General features: G+C 34.1%; 1 long non-coding RNA gene across 1 annotated transcript; it reads left to right on the forward strand.

The window, feature by feature from the left end:
• Positions 1–2,401: 2,401 nt before the first annotated feature.
• LOC133205587 (uncharacterized) lies at positions 2,402–6,545 on the forward strand. The gene is made up of 4 exons (XR_009723627.1): positions 2,402–2,543; positions 2,669–2,779; positions 4,115–4,209; positions 6,440–6,545. It is a non-coding gene; the product is annotated as an uncharacterized LOC133205587 (long non-coding RNA).
• Positions 6,546–15,660: the final 9,115 nt, after the last annotated feature.

Raw genomic sequence — 15,660 nt, forward strand, 5'->3', positions numbered from 1 at the left:
AATTGTGCAATAATGCTAAACACATGTATAGGAAATACAGAGGATTGAACAAAATTATTTAAATTTATTATCAAAAGCAAACAAAATGAAATAATACATGTTTAATTTCCAAGGAACTTTTTAGCTAAACTGCAAAATCTTTTGTAATTGCCAATTGACTAAATACACACACACACACACACACACCCACACCCACACCCACACACACACACACACACACACACACACACATATATATATATATATATATATATATATATATATATATATATATATATATATATATATATATATATAAAGCACTAAAAACCAACAACACTGTATATCCTAAGTGTCGGATCTACTAAGTAGATACAAGGTCACGGATGGAAATTTATATAAAGCACTAAAAATGACCAACGACACGAACAATAATAATTGTCAAGTTTATAAACAGTTGTGAACAAAGAAATCCGGCGCAGTGTACATCGTGACATTGGTTTTCGGACAAGATGGTCCTTTAATGGTCTTGACATGACACCAAGACATTTGTCAATCCAATTGTTTTGGATAAGATGGCATATTTTATATACTAGTACCAATCAGGAAAACGATCAATTCACAAATAAAAATAATAAGTGGTGCGTTAGCAATTTTGTCTAGTGTATATAACATTTTTTTTGTATTCTCATTCAATTAAATAACTTGCTAATTTAAATGAATACAAGGATTTCTTGATTTAACACAATTTAGCAAAGGGGTGTAACTCTTAATTGCTTCACTTGTTCCAATTTTATACTCTGTTTGTCTTCTAGATACCCAGGAGAAGAGAAAAGACATATTTACTTATATTTATAAAAAAAAAGTAACATTTATATTATTGCATTTAGTCTATTTGCTTTATACTCAGGAGCAGAGAAGATTGCCAAAGTATAACTATATTTTTGCTATCTACCCTGTCCAAATACCAGAACCACTGAACCAAACATTAATTTATTTTCAGTATGTATTAAATAAGCCCCTCCCCCGGAACTCTTGACCCTGAAGCCACATCTTTCACAATTTTGGAAGAGACATGTTTCCTTCTCATAACTATTGTCGTTTACTAATTATTGAATAATTAGAAATTCAAGTAATGAGTACGTGATAATTGTTGTGCACTCATTATTTGAATTTTTAATAATTCAATAATTAGTAAAAGACTTTATTGTTTATTGTTGACCAAAGTAGCCTTGTGGGTCATAGGTACACAAAATATATGCAATATTGGCAAATGACAGATGATTCAAAATGAACTACAATACAGTGTATATAAATGTATGGGTATAAAGAGTTTGTAACAAAGATAGAATCTAACTAACTGAAATTTGAAACATTATTAATGATATTTGACAAATAAATGTTTCCCTTTGTTTTGTAGCTTTCAATAAATATTGACAAAGTTTCTGAATAGTTTTAAAATTATATGCACTGAAAAGTTGAATGAGTTTGAAAAAGGAAGGCTTTTTATGGCTTAATATATTTTTTACGTAAATCAGAAAATACGGGAATATCAAAACAAAGTGAAATTCATCTTCAACTTCTTTCCTCTTACAAAATAAACATTTGCGTTCATTTCGGGGTAGGTTTTTATACCTTTCATTTTCATTCATTCATTCGTTTTCAAATTTTGTGCTGTCAAAGAATGTGCAGAAATTCGATATTTACATAACACAGACTTTTCTTTGTATGTCAATCGCTTCACCAGATATCGTTTTAAATCAAATGTATCAATTATTTCTTTATAAAAAACACATTTTGACGAGCTTTCAAAAGCACTATAACAACTTTGTATAAATGCTATGAGGCGCCGTTTTGGTATTTACTGCCAAAAAGTGATATCACCTATTCGAATAAGTGATATCACCTATTCGAATAGGTGATATCACCTATTCCAATAGGTGATATCACTCATTCAAATTGAATAGGTGATATCACCTATTCGAATAGGTGATATCACTTATTCGAATGGGTGATATCACTTATTCGAATAGGTGATATCACCTATTTGAAATGAATAGGTGATATCACCTATTCGAATAGGTGATATCACCTATTCGTGCTGAATAGGTGATATCACCTATTCGAATAAGTGATATCACCTATTCGAATAAGTGATATCACCTATTCGAATAAGTGATATCACCTATTCAATTTGAATGAGTGATATCACCTATTCGAATAGGTGATATCACCTATTCGCATTTCTTACAACAACAAATAATGAATGCTCCCTTCCTCAAGATTATCTAGATTTTCATTGGAACCAAGCAAATTCGGGCTGCGTTAGGGTCTGTAAGTCTCGTCAGGTGACTCGCGAGATTTTTCGATAATATTAAGTTCCAGGTACCTCACACATGGAGATGTGTATTGGCTTATGCATGTTTATGGTTTACACAAAGCGTATAAGGAAAGTTTAAGCAGTTGTACAAAGCCGAAGGATTCTCCGACTTACGATGGATAAATTGAGGGTCGTAAAAGCTTGGGTGCGAGCAAGTAGGAGGAGAATTTCGATCGAAGTACAGGTAAACAAGTCAGAGAATGTCACCTGCTTCTTGGGTATTCTTGGGTGAAATAGAAGTCTTATATTATACATTTGTATCTGATTAGAATAGTTTTGTTATCATCATTCCAACTAATTTATTAACAGATTTTTCTTGAATTCGAGGATAATGATGTTATTACCAGCTGATTAAGGAGGAGTAGTGTAAGTGTCAGATGGGTACGAACGTCATCTTGTGACAGCATCACCTTTGTTTGGGTAAATAATTTGTTCAGAATACGCTTCATTTATCAACAAAAATTTAGCTGTTGCATGTCAGTAGGTCTAGTTTTTTAAGTATTCAATGTTTGAAAGCACTTATCAGGTCCAGTACAATCTTTTGATTTTGCTATATATATAGCTTGATTTAGCTATTTTATCACACTTTTTCTTAAATTTATACTTTTCTCAGCATGCACAAAAAGTCCCACCTTGGTGCAGTGATGATACTCAACCTTGAACTCATCTGAAATTGATGCATTTAAAACTCACTCATTAAAATCTCCTTGCATACATCATACATGTGATAATTTTTAGGCCCAAATACTGTACAGCAGTCCTCAAAATACAGGAATTTGGGTGAAAATACTGTACATTGTTCATCAAAAAACTACACAAAAAACTGTAAAAAATATTGACCAAAAATCAATGTAAGAGGTTCATTTTTTAAGCTCTTCTGAGCCAAAGGCCCAAAGAGCTAATGCTATGGCCATTTGTGCGGTGTGCGTAAACTTTTTAGAATATGGGCCATAACTCAAGAACCCTTTGGCCAATTATTGTCAAATTTGTCACAGGGTATCCTTGGGCCAAGGGCTTCCGTTTACACTAAAACTAGGGTCATGACCCTTAAACAAGGGGAGATAATTAGGAAAATAATTTGTACTCAAAGTTCTAAAAGTTTTTGGGCTACATATGCAATTGATAAGTTACTTCTTCAATGAATTTATAAAGGAGGCCATGCAATTATGGTCAACAAGATAATTGATTAATTCATGATCAGTACATTCAATGAGAAGCAATCATACTTATCCATGCCTCAATGCATACAAGGTAGTGGACAGTTACTCAAATAATAGAAATTTATCTTTTGCTTAAAAGTAATCAAAAGTTGCAAAGTTGGAGCTATCTTTGATTTTGCTTGTTGTTTCGATAGCCCATAGCACATATATGAATAGTCAAATACATGCAACTTTTTGTCTATTTCTTACCAAAATAATTTTTGTGAAAAACTGCATATAAATAGCTAAATCAAGCTATTTTGAATAGCTTAATAAAGCTAAATAGCTATTTCAAGCTATATAGCTAAATTAAGAGATTGTACTAGACCTGCTTATTTCCCAATCCCAACGATAAAACTTTCTTTATATATTCTGCAAATTCTCTCTGCATTTATCATTGAACAAAATTCATATGACTGCAATTATATGACCATATTCTTCAGTTTAGAGAGCATGTTATAGAGGATATTTTGGTTAAAGTTTTGGTCTGTTTCATGCAGTGTTTGTAATATTCTTTCATCTTACACAATTGTATACATTAAGATTTCTTTTATAGCTAAAGTACAAGAGAACTGCAGCATCTAAGACTACATGTACATCGACTTTGAATAATCTACCCGGTATATCCTCAAAAAGGCAACTCAAATACAGGTATGAAATTGATGTCACAAAATAAGATTTTGGACTTACATTTACTCTTATAATTCATATACATATAAAGCATATAAAAAATAAAAATAGAAAAGAATTAAAGGTTCATCAGGTGACAGCTCAATCATGTATGGAATATTATTAGGCCAAATAAAAAAATATGTGTGGTTCCCATTACCTGACCGTCCCTATTTTAGATCCCCAACCCTAAACTTTTTTTCGGCATAATATTCATATTTATTTTCCGGAATTTTCCGCGATTTCCGTCATCCACTTCGGTATTAGTTTTAGTTCCAGCAATGGCGGCCTCCATGCAAAAATGGTTTCAACACGTAGTGCAAGTGTTTGATGGTGTTAAATCTAAAGCAAGCTAGCATGGCGTGGCAGTATACCTTTTTCCAGCGCCATGTTTTTTTGTTTGTTTGTTTTTTGGTTGCCAAAATTAAATAAATATGCCCAAGAGTGGCGAGATTCAGTTAGTTGCTCTGTTTACAGCTGGTTTATAACAAGTGCATGCTGATTAGCCCCTTTATTATTTAATGCACGCAAAGGTGTGAAGTCAGGATAGGAAATCACTTCTCGCTTGAAAGCACACAGGCAGCTGGCCAGGTAATGTTTTTTGGAGTTAGGGGGAAGCTAACATGAGAAAACATTTATTTGATTGCATTGATTACGCAAGAATTAGCCCAATGTGTAAGATAGATTAACTTGTAAACTATTAAATAATTTATATCAGGATCATTTCTTTTAAACCGAAAGTAGGAAAAAAAAACAGTTCATGAGGAAAAGTGAAAAAGAAGACTGCTGATTTTTCATGAATAAAGTCAACTTGCAAAACACCAATATATATGAGAAATGAGCTTGGAAGTATGAAGTCTTCAATGAGGCAAAAAGGTTTCATGATAGGATTTAAAATTTTAATAATATTAAATATTTGTAATTCTGACAAATTTAAATGATTCTATGTCATCTTGCTTAGGTGATTTATTTTGTTTTAAACATTACTGTACAAAGTGTAGGTGTCATATTCTTTTCCTCCGACAGCTCTTAGCAGAACTCTCATGTCCGTTTTTTAGTTTATAGTTCAGAATTTATTATTAAGTAAAATAAGAACTGTTCTGGATAAAAGTAATTAATTAATTTCATTTATAAACACTGATTTTAAAAAAAGGATGTTCACTTTGGACTTTATTTTTTACAAAAAGAAAAGATTGTGTTTTCATTATTTTTGATTTAAAAATATTTGTTTCATATTCGTAACTAGGGTGCCCGCTGCCAATGTTGACTAGTATATTTAACGCCACATCGAAATGCCACTTATTTTCTCCTTCACTCTGTTCATCCACAAATAAAACATTTCTTTTCTGAACCATAGTTGGAAAAGACTGAATTCAAAATAAACAAAACATTTATTAGTTATGAGTTATATACTCAGCTCTTCACAAAATATTTCTGTTTTTTTGCATTCTATAATGTACAATTTTAGATTTTATATACCTGTATAAAGACTTCCGCAGCAGATTCCGATAGAGAAATCATGATCTATATTTAGGATTTAATGTATAATGCTTAAGATATCCATTAATTTTACTTATAATATACAATTCTGAAATTAATATCATCCTTTAAAAACAAGGATAGCACATATCATCTTCGTAAACACTTAACATTCTAAAAAAAAGAAAATATAATATCCAAATAACTGTTAAATAATTCAATTTGCTCATGCTGATTTTCTTCAAACATTGTATTTTCTAGATGAGTATGAACTCGAATGAATAGAATCGGCAAACAACTGTTTAAATACCCAAGACATTTTATTCACACATTAAAGCACATATCTAATCCATATGCTTAAGAGAAAACATATCTAACACTCTACACATAAAATAGTTCACTTATGCTAACGAAAAGAAATAGGTATTATTTAGAAAAATTTAGAAAATCATTTTGTACAAAAAAAAAAAAAAAAAAAAAAAAAAAAAAATCCCTACCTACCCTATTTTTTGGAGGTGTAACCGGAACCACACATATTTTTTTGTTTGGCCTTAATGCTGAGTTTCCTTAATGCAAAATTAAGGGTATTCGATATATTCCATACAAGTTGTCAATCATTTATTAGTGATTTATACAGAGGTGCATTTGCATATAAATGTTGAAAACATTGTTTTACTGTCTTTATTAACTTGTAATACTAAATTTTATAAATTGACAAATTCATTCTTTTTAGAAAGTGCATATAATTTGGAAAAGAGACCATCAATCCACTGGGGGGTATCGCATGAAAGCAATGATTATAGAATATTGTAAGGCTGGAGGAGTTATAGTACAACAGGCAGGCAAGTAATGGTACTTTGTTCTGGAAATTTTTCGCCCCAGTTTTATTTTTCTCATTCTGCCCTCCTTACAAGTAGGTGAATTTAAAACGGGACAAATTCGAAGAAGGCAGCATATATCTTTTAAACACAAATGTGTCTGATCAAATTTGAAAAGGGCAAAATTGTTTTCAAGGGTGAAAGAGTGAATATTTTAAAAATTAGAATGGGGTGAAAATATCCAATAATACAGGTTATATGTATTAACACAGTACATATGCATTTCTCTTTTCTTTATAATGAAAATAATTTGTTCTGTAAAAGGACAAATTTTGTTCTGATTTGTATCAAATAAGTATGTGCCAGATTTATTATTTTGCAGGCACCTAAGTTACCATCAGTTGTGTGTCAAGCTGTGCAAAAATTCTATGTCATGTTACAGAATCTTTCTTAAATACAGGTATATGTCTGCTCATCTGGCAATCTTAGGACATCACTGGATGGTTTTGTTTAAAAAGATTACAGAGTTAACACACACTTCCAGCATGAAGACCAGCCAGTTGCCTCACCTGTCCTGACATTGTTAAAGGTAAATGGTCCTTTCAGAAAAGGATCTGACAATGCAAAGGCTTGCTAATCAATTAAAGATTTCTATTTACTAATAGGTAATTAATTTGAATTTCTGTAGCTTAAAAATTTAATGATATGAATTAAAGAAAATATTTTAATCAAAATTATTTTTATTTCAGTACTTTGTGACAGTGAAAAGACATGGCTTTAAATTACTGTATCAGAGATCAATCCAGGTTATAAATCTGAGGAAAACAATAAAGCATCCACTTCGAGCTACTTATATCACTGCCTTAATAAGATGTCTGCATGTGTAACTAACAAAGGACAGTGACCAGTTGTAGCTATGATATCAGAGGGCATCCTGAAAAACACTCATCACTAAGAATAGAAAACTTCAAATGACTTTTGTATCAATCCTTTTGAATTTCATCTGGCTTGGAATTTCAGTAGCCTTTAGCATCCTTCAAGCATTTCATGAAGTACATGTACCAATTTGCAGGCATAAAATGTTTGAAATAAAAAAAAATAATTTCTCTGCCAGTTAACAGTGTCATAAGCAGTTGATTGATATCACAGTTCCACTGGCATAGTATTTGTGGTTGAATGGTGCCATTTTTAAGAAAACTTTTCACAAAAACCTGGAAAACATCAGATGGAAAGGAGCATCTACAAGAAAAACAGTTAACACTTTCTTGAATATTAACAATGATATATCATGCCCATTTACATCCTTTATATAAACTAATTAACCTAATCATAGAGAATTATGTACAAATTTGTCCTTTTGTGTATTTATAGTGTATTAAATTGATTTTACTAATTTATAAATATTTATGTTTTTCACAGTCATTAACATTTACAAATAGAAGTACATACTAGAGCCGAGCTCGTTGCAATGCAACGAATAGGTCTTCCGTCGGACCTCCAGACAGAACATAGCGACCTTGAGTCAAGGTCATGCAACATTTTAAGGATATAAACAATCCTGTAAGGGGCATCAACTTGCAATGTTTCAAAAGTAGAAAGACAGTAAAAGAATGTAAAATTCCCCTGTCAGTGAACTTGAACTTGTTCAAATTATCGTGCGTCAAGCCAGGACACATTCTGTAGCTGGTTAAGAGCAAACACCATCTGTATGTCATCGACAAAAAAAATTCACAGTCACGTATTCTTTCAGACTATTCATCCAAAACATCATATTCTAAGTGACCTCGAATTTTAGTCAAGACCATTACACACTCTGGATGATATATTTGTCATCTTTTTAGTGAAATGCAAATGCATGCAATTTTTTCTATTACAAAATTAAAGACCTTTTTGTTTGTTTGTTTGTTTGTATGTTGTTTAATGTCCCTCTTGAGAATTTTTCAATCATGTGGAGACGCCACCATTTGCCGATTGAGATCTGCAAATTTTGACCTATACTTGGCACTCATGGCCATTGAACAGTGAAGGATCTTTTTCGTGCCAGCACCTACTGCCAGACGGGACTTCAGTTTATACGGTCTCATCTGAAGGATCGGTCTCTGCGTCCCACAGTGGATTCGAACCTGCGACGTAAGGATCAACTCCTTAATCCACGACTCTAGAGGAGACACTCTTACCACTGCGCCACGTGGGCGACTAGACCTTTTTGAATTTTACACTTATTATATCAGTGACCTTGAACTTGCCTAAATGACCTATGTTAAGGTCAAAAACAACCTTTGAACAAATTATGAGCTTCCAGTGATACTCAATGACCAAGATATTCCTGAAAAAGAATATTGCACTTTTCTGTCAGTGACCTTGAACTTACCAGAAAGACCTTGGATCAAGGTCAAAACACATCCTTGGATCATAAGCAATCTCTGCATCAAGTAAAAGCTTCCAGTGATTTTATATTACAAAGTTATAGCATGGAAAAAAAATTTAATATTTATCTGCCAGTGACCTTGAACTTACCGGAAAAACCTCTATTCAAGGTCAGGACAAACCCATCTCAAGCAATCTGAGAAAAAGTTTCCTGTGTTCCTCCCACCCCTTATAAATTTATAATCCAGGCACGAGTTTTGCCACTTCTTCTGCCAGTCTAGTACTATGTTATCTCAAACCGGTGGATCTTAAACAATCTTTGTTCCAAGTATGAGCTTCCAAAATTATAGCACATACAGTAATCTTACACTTTTCTGTCAGTGACCTTGAACTTACTGGAATGACCTTGGATGAAGGTCGTGGCAAACCCTTTTGTCATAAGCAATTCCTGTATCAAGTATGAGCTTGCAGTGACTCTCTATTACAAATAAATGGGTAGGACAAGACTTTGCTATTTTTTAAGTGACCTTGAACTTGCCGGAATGATGTTGGATCAAAACCATGACACACCCTCGGATCATTAGTAATCTTTGTACCACGTATGACCTTACAGTTTCTTCATAACAAAGTTATATCCTGGGCAAACTATCACGTACAGACGGACAGCTAGGCAGACGGACAGTGTGAATCCAAAAGACTCAAAACTCCCCCACCCCAAACCCACACACTTCGTTTGGGGGGATATATAAATTCCTTTGTTAAATTATGAACACTCTTTCCGGCCCAAACCTTCTCCCTGGAATCAATATTTGAAAAATAAAATGAATGTATGCTATGTTGCAAATTTTCTCATTCTAGTCCAGGGATTCTTGAGAATACTATTTTCAAATGACCCCATGCGCGGATCTAGAGGGGGTTGGGGGCAGTTAAATGTATATACTAAACAAGAGGCCCATGGGCCACATCGCTCACCTGAGTAACTTTGGCCATGCTGTTCATTACCAGACTTCCCCCTTGTAATACCTATTGTGGACCCACCCTACCCCCAGGGGCCATGATGTGAACAATTTAGAATCTACACTACCCCAGGATGCTTCCACATAAGTTTCAGTTTTTCTGGTCCAGTGGTTTTTGAGAAGATTTTTAAAGACTTTTCCTATATATTTCAATGTTAAACTTGAGAATCCCCCTATTGTGGCCCCGCCCTATCCCCGGGGTCATGATTTGAACAATTTAGAGTCTACACTACTTGAGGATGCTTCCACATAAGTTTCAGCTTTTCTGGCTCAGTGGTTCTTGAGAAGAAGGTTTTTAAAGATTTTTCCTATATATTTCAATATAAAACTTGTATTTCCTATTGTGGCCTCGCCCTACCCCCGGAGGTCATGATTTGAACAAATTAGAATCTACACTACCCCAGGATGCTTCCACATAAGTTTCAGCTTTTCTGGCTCAGTGGTTCTTGAGAAGAAGATTTTTAAAGATTTTTCCCATATATTTCAATGTAAAACTTGTATTCCCTATTGTGGCCTCGCCCTACCCCCAGGGGTCATGATTTGAACAATTTAGAATCTACACTACCCCAGGATGTTTCCAAAAAAAAGTTTCAGCTTTTCTGGCTCAGTGCTTCTTGAGAAGAAGATTTTTAAAGATTTTTCCTATATATTTCTAAGTAAAATTTGTATTTCCTATTGTGGCCCAGTCCTGTCCCTGGGGGTCAGGATTTGAACAATTTAGAATCTACACTACCCCAGGATGCTTCCACATAAGTTTCAGCTTTTCTGGCCCAGTGGTTCTTGAGAAGAAGATTTTTAAAGATTTTTCCTATATATTTCAATGTAAAACTTGTATTTCCTATTGTGGCCAACCCTACCCCCGGGGGTCATGACTTTAACAATTTAGAATTTTCACTATCCCAGGATGCTTCCACATAAGTTTCAGCTTTTCTGGCCCAGTGGTTCTTGAGAAGAAGATTTTTTAATGACCCCACCCTATTTTTGTCTTTTCTTGATTATCTCCCCTTGTAAGGAGACTTGGTCCTTTATTTTAAAAATTTAAACTCCCCTTCCTCCAAGGATACTTTGTACCAAGTTTGGTTAAAATTGGCCCAGTGGTTCTTGAGAAGAAGTTGAAAATGTGAAAAGTTTACAGACGGACGGACAGACAGACAGACGGACGGACGACGGGTGATCAGAAAAGCTCACTTGAGCTTTCAGCTCAGGTGAGCTAACAAGTAAAACTGACCATCCCCCCCCCCTTAGAAAACACGGACCCTTCCTCGAAAACGCGGATCTGTGTTAGTCTTAAGTATGAAGCTTTAAAAGTCAACGACCCCCCCCCCCTCCCCCATACACACACACAAACACACACACGAAATAGGTTTTTCACGTTTGGGAAAAGAGTTTCTTTTTTTTTTTGGCTCGTCAAGAAATTTCTGGGTTGAAATATTTTTTTTTATTGGGATCCCCTCCCCTCCCCCCTCCCCTCCGTGGAAAAAAATTCCTTGATCTGCGCCTGGATCCCATCTAATTTTTTCTACATGTATCCGTTAAAAGAGGATGTGACCCTTCATTTGAACAAAACTTTACCAAAAATATTCTGTGTTAATTTTCGTTGTTATGGTCCAGTGGTTCTTGATAAGATAAAAATGAGAAAAATTTACGAGTAGCTTTAGAACAACAACGACGATAATGCTTATATACACCAATATAGCAAACAAAGATGAAGAGTTATGAACAGCAAAAGCTTACTTGGGTCTTTGGCTTTGGAGATGAGATAATTATTAAAAATTGAAATTATTTTGTCATTTTTTTTTTACAATCGACGGGCCTGCATTTCAAAGAGAGAGAGAGAGAGAGAGAGAGAGAGAGAGAGAGAGAGAGAGAGAATTTCTAGCTAGGTCTTTGAATAACAGTGAGATCGGTTCAGAAAACCAGGTCCCTAAGAATGTACATGTATATAAAATAGGCAGTGCCTTTCTCTTTAATTATTAATTAAATTAATTAATTTAATTAATTAATCACCTGCTTCTATAAAGCTCCATCCTCACTTGTACTGACATGTACCTGGTAAAACCAACCGACTGCGAAGGAAAACATTCTATTTATTTCGAGGATGGGGGTTTACGTATAGTGATGAGAGGAAATTTATTCACCTATACGTTCATTAAATATGAAAGATTGCTTCTGAGTATTTGTATACGATCGCACGACTTTCTTGTTAATTTATAAAAAGTTAGATTATGAAAGCAAAGAACTAAACTAACATTTGTTGTAGATGAATTAAATAATTATTTAGCCGTTTATAAGGTTTTTTTAACATCTGTAAGAACCACTTTATTTTAAAAAACAAATAATCGTCCTATTATGGGCGCCCATGATATATTAGACTATGTGTTTAAATAAAACATAATTCAGATATCGACATCCAAGAGAACAACACATTCTTTTTCAGTGGCGGAAACAGGAATCTTGAAAAGGGGGCCCGACCAGTTTTGTGTCGGGGTAGGGGCCCAAAGCCACATTATAAATTGATTTATTAAATCTTATGTATATTTTGGATTCAAAAGGGGGCCATGGGCGGATATAGGATTTGTGATGGGGGGGGGGCGTGGATAACTTCGTTCAGGCAGGGGGTCTGGGGGCCGCCTTAAGGCCCCCAGTGGGTCCAGGACGAAGCCCTGGTGGTGGCCTAGGGCGCGAAGCCCCCGGAAGCTCCTGGGTTTTCGTGAATTTTAAGAGTCAGTAAAACCAGACACAAAAATAGTTGTATTGATTACTTCCTTTACACAAAAGCCTATAAGATATGAATTAAGTTTGTAACTTACAATACTCTAAAGTCTTTGTAGGAATTTCACGTCTGCTTAAGAATAATGTATAAATTTATTAATCATTTGATAATTTTTATTTCAAATTTGCTCTTGAGAAAGCAGAAACTTTGTGTATCTCCGAACTTGGTGAATCTTCGAACTTCGTGTATGTCAGAAGTCGTTCTCAATCATTATTATTTCAGCAAGGATGCTAGTCAACCTGATATTTGTATGTAACTCTAATGTTATTCCAAAAAGTGTTGTTGTTTTTTTTTTTAAATTCCATTCACTGACCTACACATGTATCTCCACCGCAGCCAACGAACACGCTGTAACGTGCAGTTCCCTTTATAGCAGTATGAAATAAACGAAGCACAATGATACACAAAGAATATCTGAATATTGAAAAATTAAATATTGCAACGTTTGTTTTTATAGTATTATACATATATGACAGATACACTGTAGGGTAGGGTGGTGTAATTTCGACCGATTATTTTTTTATATTTAGATTTGTTCAAGTATGTCACTGCCTATTACATGTATTACGCTCAACATTTACTGGATTATTTTTCATTCGGAATACCTTTTATTGTTCAGATTACATTGTGTTATATGTATTATTCGTCATGATATAAAATAAATGTGTTCGATTTACAAGATATGTGTGTTGGGTAACTTCAACTGCACACGGGGTATTTTCGATCGATGTGCAAATATAAATGAAATTATTCGCGTCATCTCTAATTTAAAAAAAATACATATATATTAATTTAAATTATTCTGTTGTAAAACATAAAAGATTGTGAAAAAATGCTGACAAAAAGAAAAAAAAGCAATTTTCAAAATGTACCTAATTTGAAGACATTAAGTGCACCAGGTGCCTAGAGACTAATTTACCGATTTATCAAGGCATGCTACAAATATATATATGCGCAGGCATCTAAACCGCATGTAAACAAAACAGATGATTTTTTCACGGTTATAGAACTAGTTTCTACGGAGTATTCTTGTACATAATATTATCCTAATACTTTTTTTATACGGATGGTGGTCATGATTTTTTTCTGGTAACAAATAGCATTGCGTCATTTTCATTGGTCGAACTGAGTTACCTGCTGACGCCGTATTCATGCAAAGGGTAACTTCGGCCGATTTCTGTTTAGCTGATTTGCATTTTATTTGTAAAAACTAAATACTATAAATTTAAAAGGTATGAATTTAAGTTGCAAATTTAAACATAGTTGATAAATTTCACGCCAGGAATATGTCTTTCTGTATATACAAGGTATTTTTAGAGGTGATAAACTGATAATTCCCCGCAATGGTTTAAAATTACTCGTCCGTAATTTTTCGGGCGATAAAATTTCTTCTTGGATGTAATTTTCCAGTAAAGAAATAAATTTCGCCTATTATTATCAACATTGATTTGTATATGAAAAATGCATTTTCTTTCTGCATAAAATAGATGTGTGTACACTATAATGGGTTATAAACAAATTATTTTAAGGTATTTATGAACAGTCGAAATTAACCAGGTGGTCGAAGTTACACTCGTCTGTGACCATCCTAACCTATATCCTGACGTTAAAAAAGTCTTGTATCTATGTAAGTAAATTACTGCATAGTTACACCATTTGATAAATAAATACATCAATCAGTGGATAGGTTTGTAACGTAGACCTTCTGATTTTAAATTCATTTATTTACCTCACTCGGCACACCTCGGCCGATTCGTACCTCATCTGGATGAAGGTGACGGAATCAGCCGAGGTTTGCCGAATGTTATTTACCTTCGACCAGCCTTTAAATATTGCAGTATTTTTCTTTGCATCATCATAGGAAATTGACAAGTGCTGTCTACCCTTCAAACGAAATCGGGAGACGTTTTCCGCTTTGAATAATTATGAGATAATTTTCATAGCCTAGGGAATGCAAGGTTTTCAGACTTGATTTTTAAGAAAACTGATACTTGGTCATAAAATAAAATTACCATTTTTTGATTGACCATTAATTATAAAACCAAAGTATGGCATTATTAATATTAGTCATGTCATATTTTGAAAATTTTAGGGGGGGGGGCGTGCGCCCCCAAGCCCCACTTAAATCCGCCAGTGGGGGCAGGCCCCCTGAACCTCCTCTAAATCTGTCAGTGTTTTCTTTCATTATACGGACTTGCAGAATAAGCGAAATACTCCAGATATTTAATAAAAATCTCAAACCCGATCTAAAACGCGTTGACAAAGTCAAACCAGACGGTTTTAGTTTTTACGGCATTTTTACAGTGATATGAGAAACGTCGGATAATTGCTGTTAATTTTAAGAAATAAAGTTCGGCATTTTTCAACCTCGTTCGGTATAATATAATTTACTGATAATTTTTTCCGTTAAGGAGGAACACATGGACGAAGGATAAAAAAAAAGGTATTCTGCATGTACATGTACACATCATTGCTATAATGGTGTACTCGGGATTAAACCCAAAATCTTTCGTTACATTGTATTTGGGTATAATTTTCACATGTTCTCAGGCGGATAATCATTTACTTTTATCTGTCTAAAGACAATAATTTCAGTTAATAGAGAAATGTTTTTATTTCGTCGTTTTTTCCCATCCTTTTGGTTTACACGTTTGCTTTGTACACAAAAGCGTGTGTTCATATACCGCTGTTTCTACACGCTATCGATGTGATCAGGGAGAACATGATATCCTCCAGCAATTTACTTCTTATGAAAACATATTAGGTGAAAATATATACACCCATTAGTATCTTAGTACCTTAGTATCGACCTGTTTAATTGCAATGTCACCAACCGTAACGATCGCTGGCCAGGACTTGAATATAATTTATTACCGTTATTAAAACAACTCGTCAGCTGAGTGGATCTATGATTTAAACAGTAAAATAGGGAAATTCCAGAGTTCGAAGTGTATTTATTTTGGGCGCTCTTCCGCATAAA

The sequence above is a fragment of the Saccostrea echinata genome, unplaced genomic scaffold, assembly GCF_033153115.1.
Source record: "Saccostrea echinata isolate AGI-Se365-2 ecotype Australia unplaced genomic scaffold, CSIRO_AGI_Sech_v1 ptg000054l, whole genome shotgun sequence".
NCBI lineage: Eukaryota > Metazoa > Mollusca > Bivalvia > Ostreida > Ostreidae > Saccostrea > Saccostrea echinata.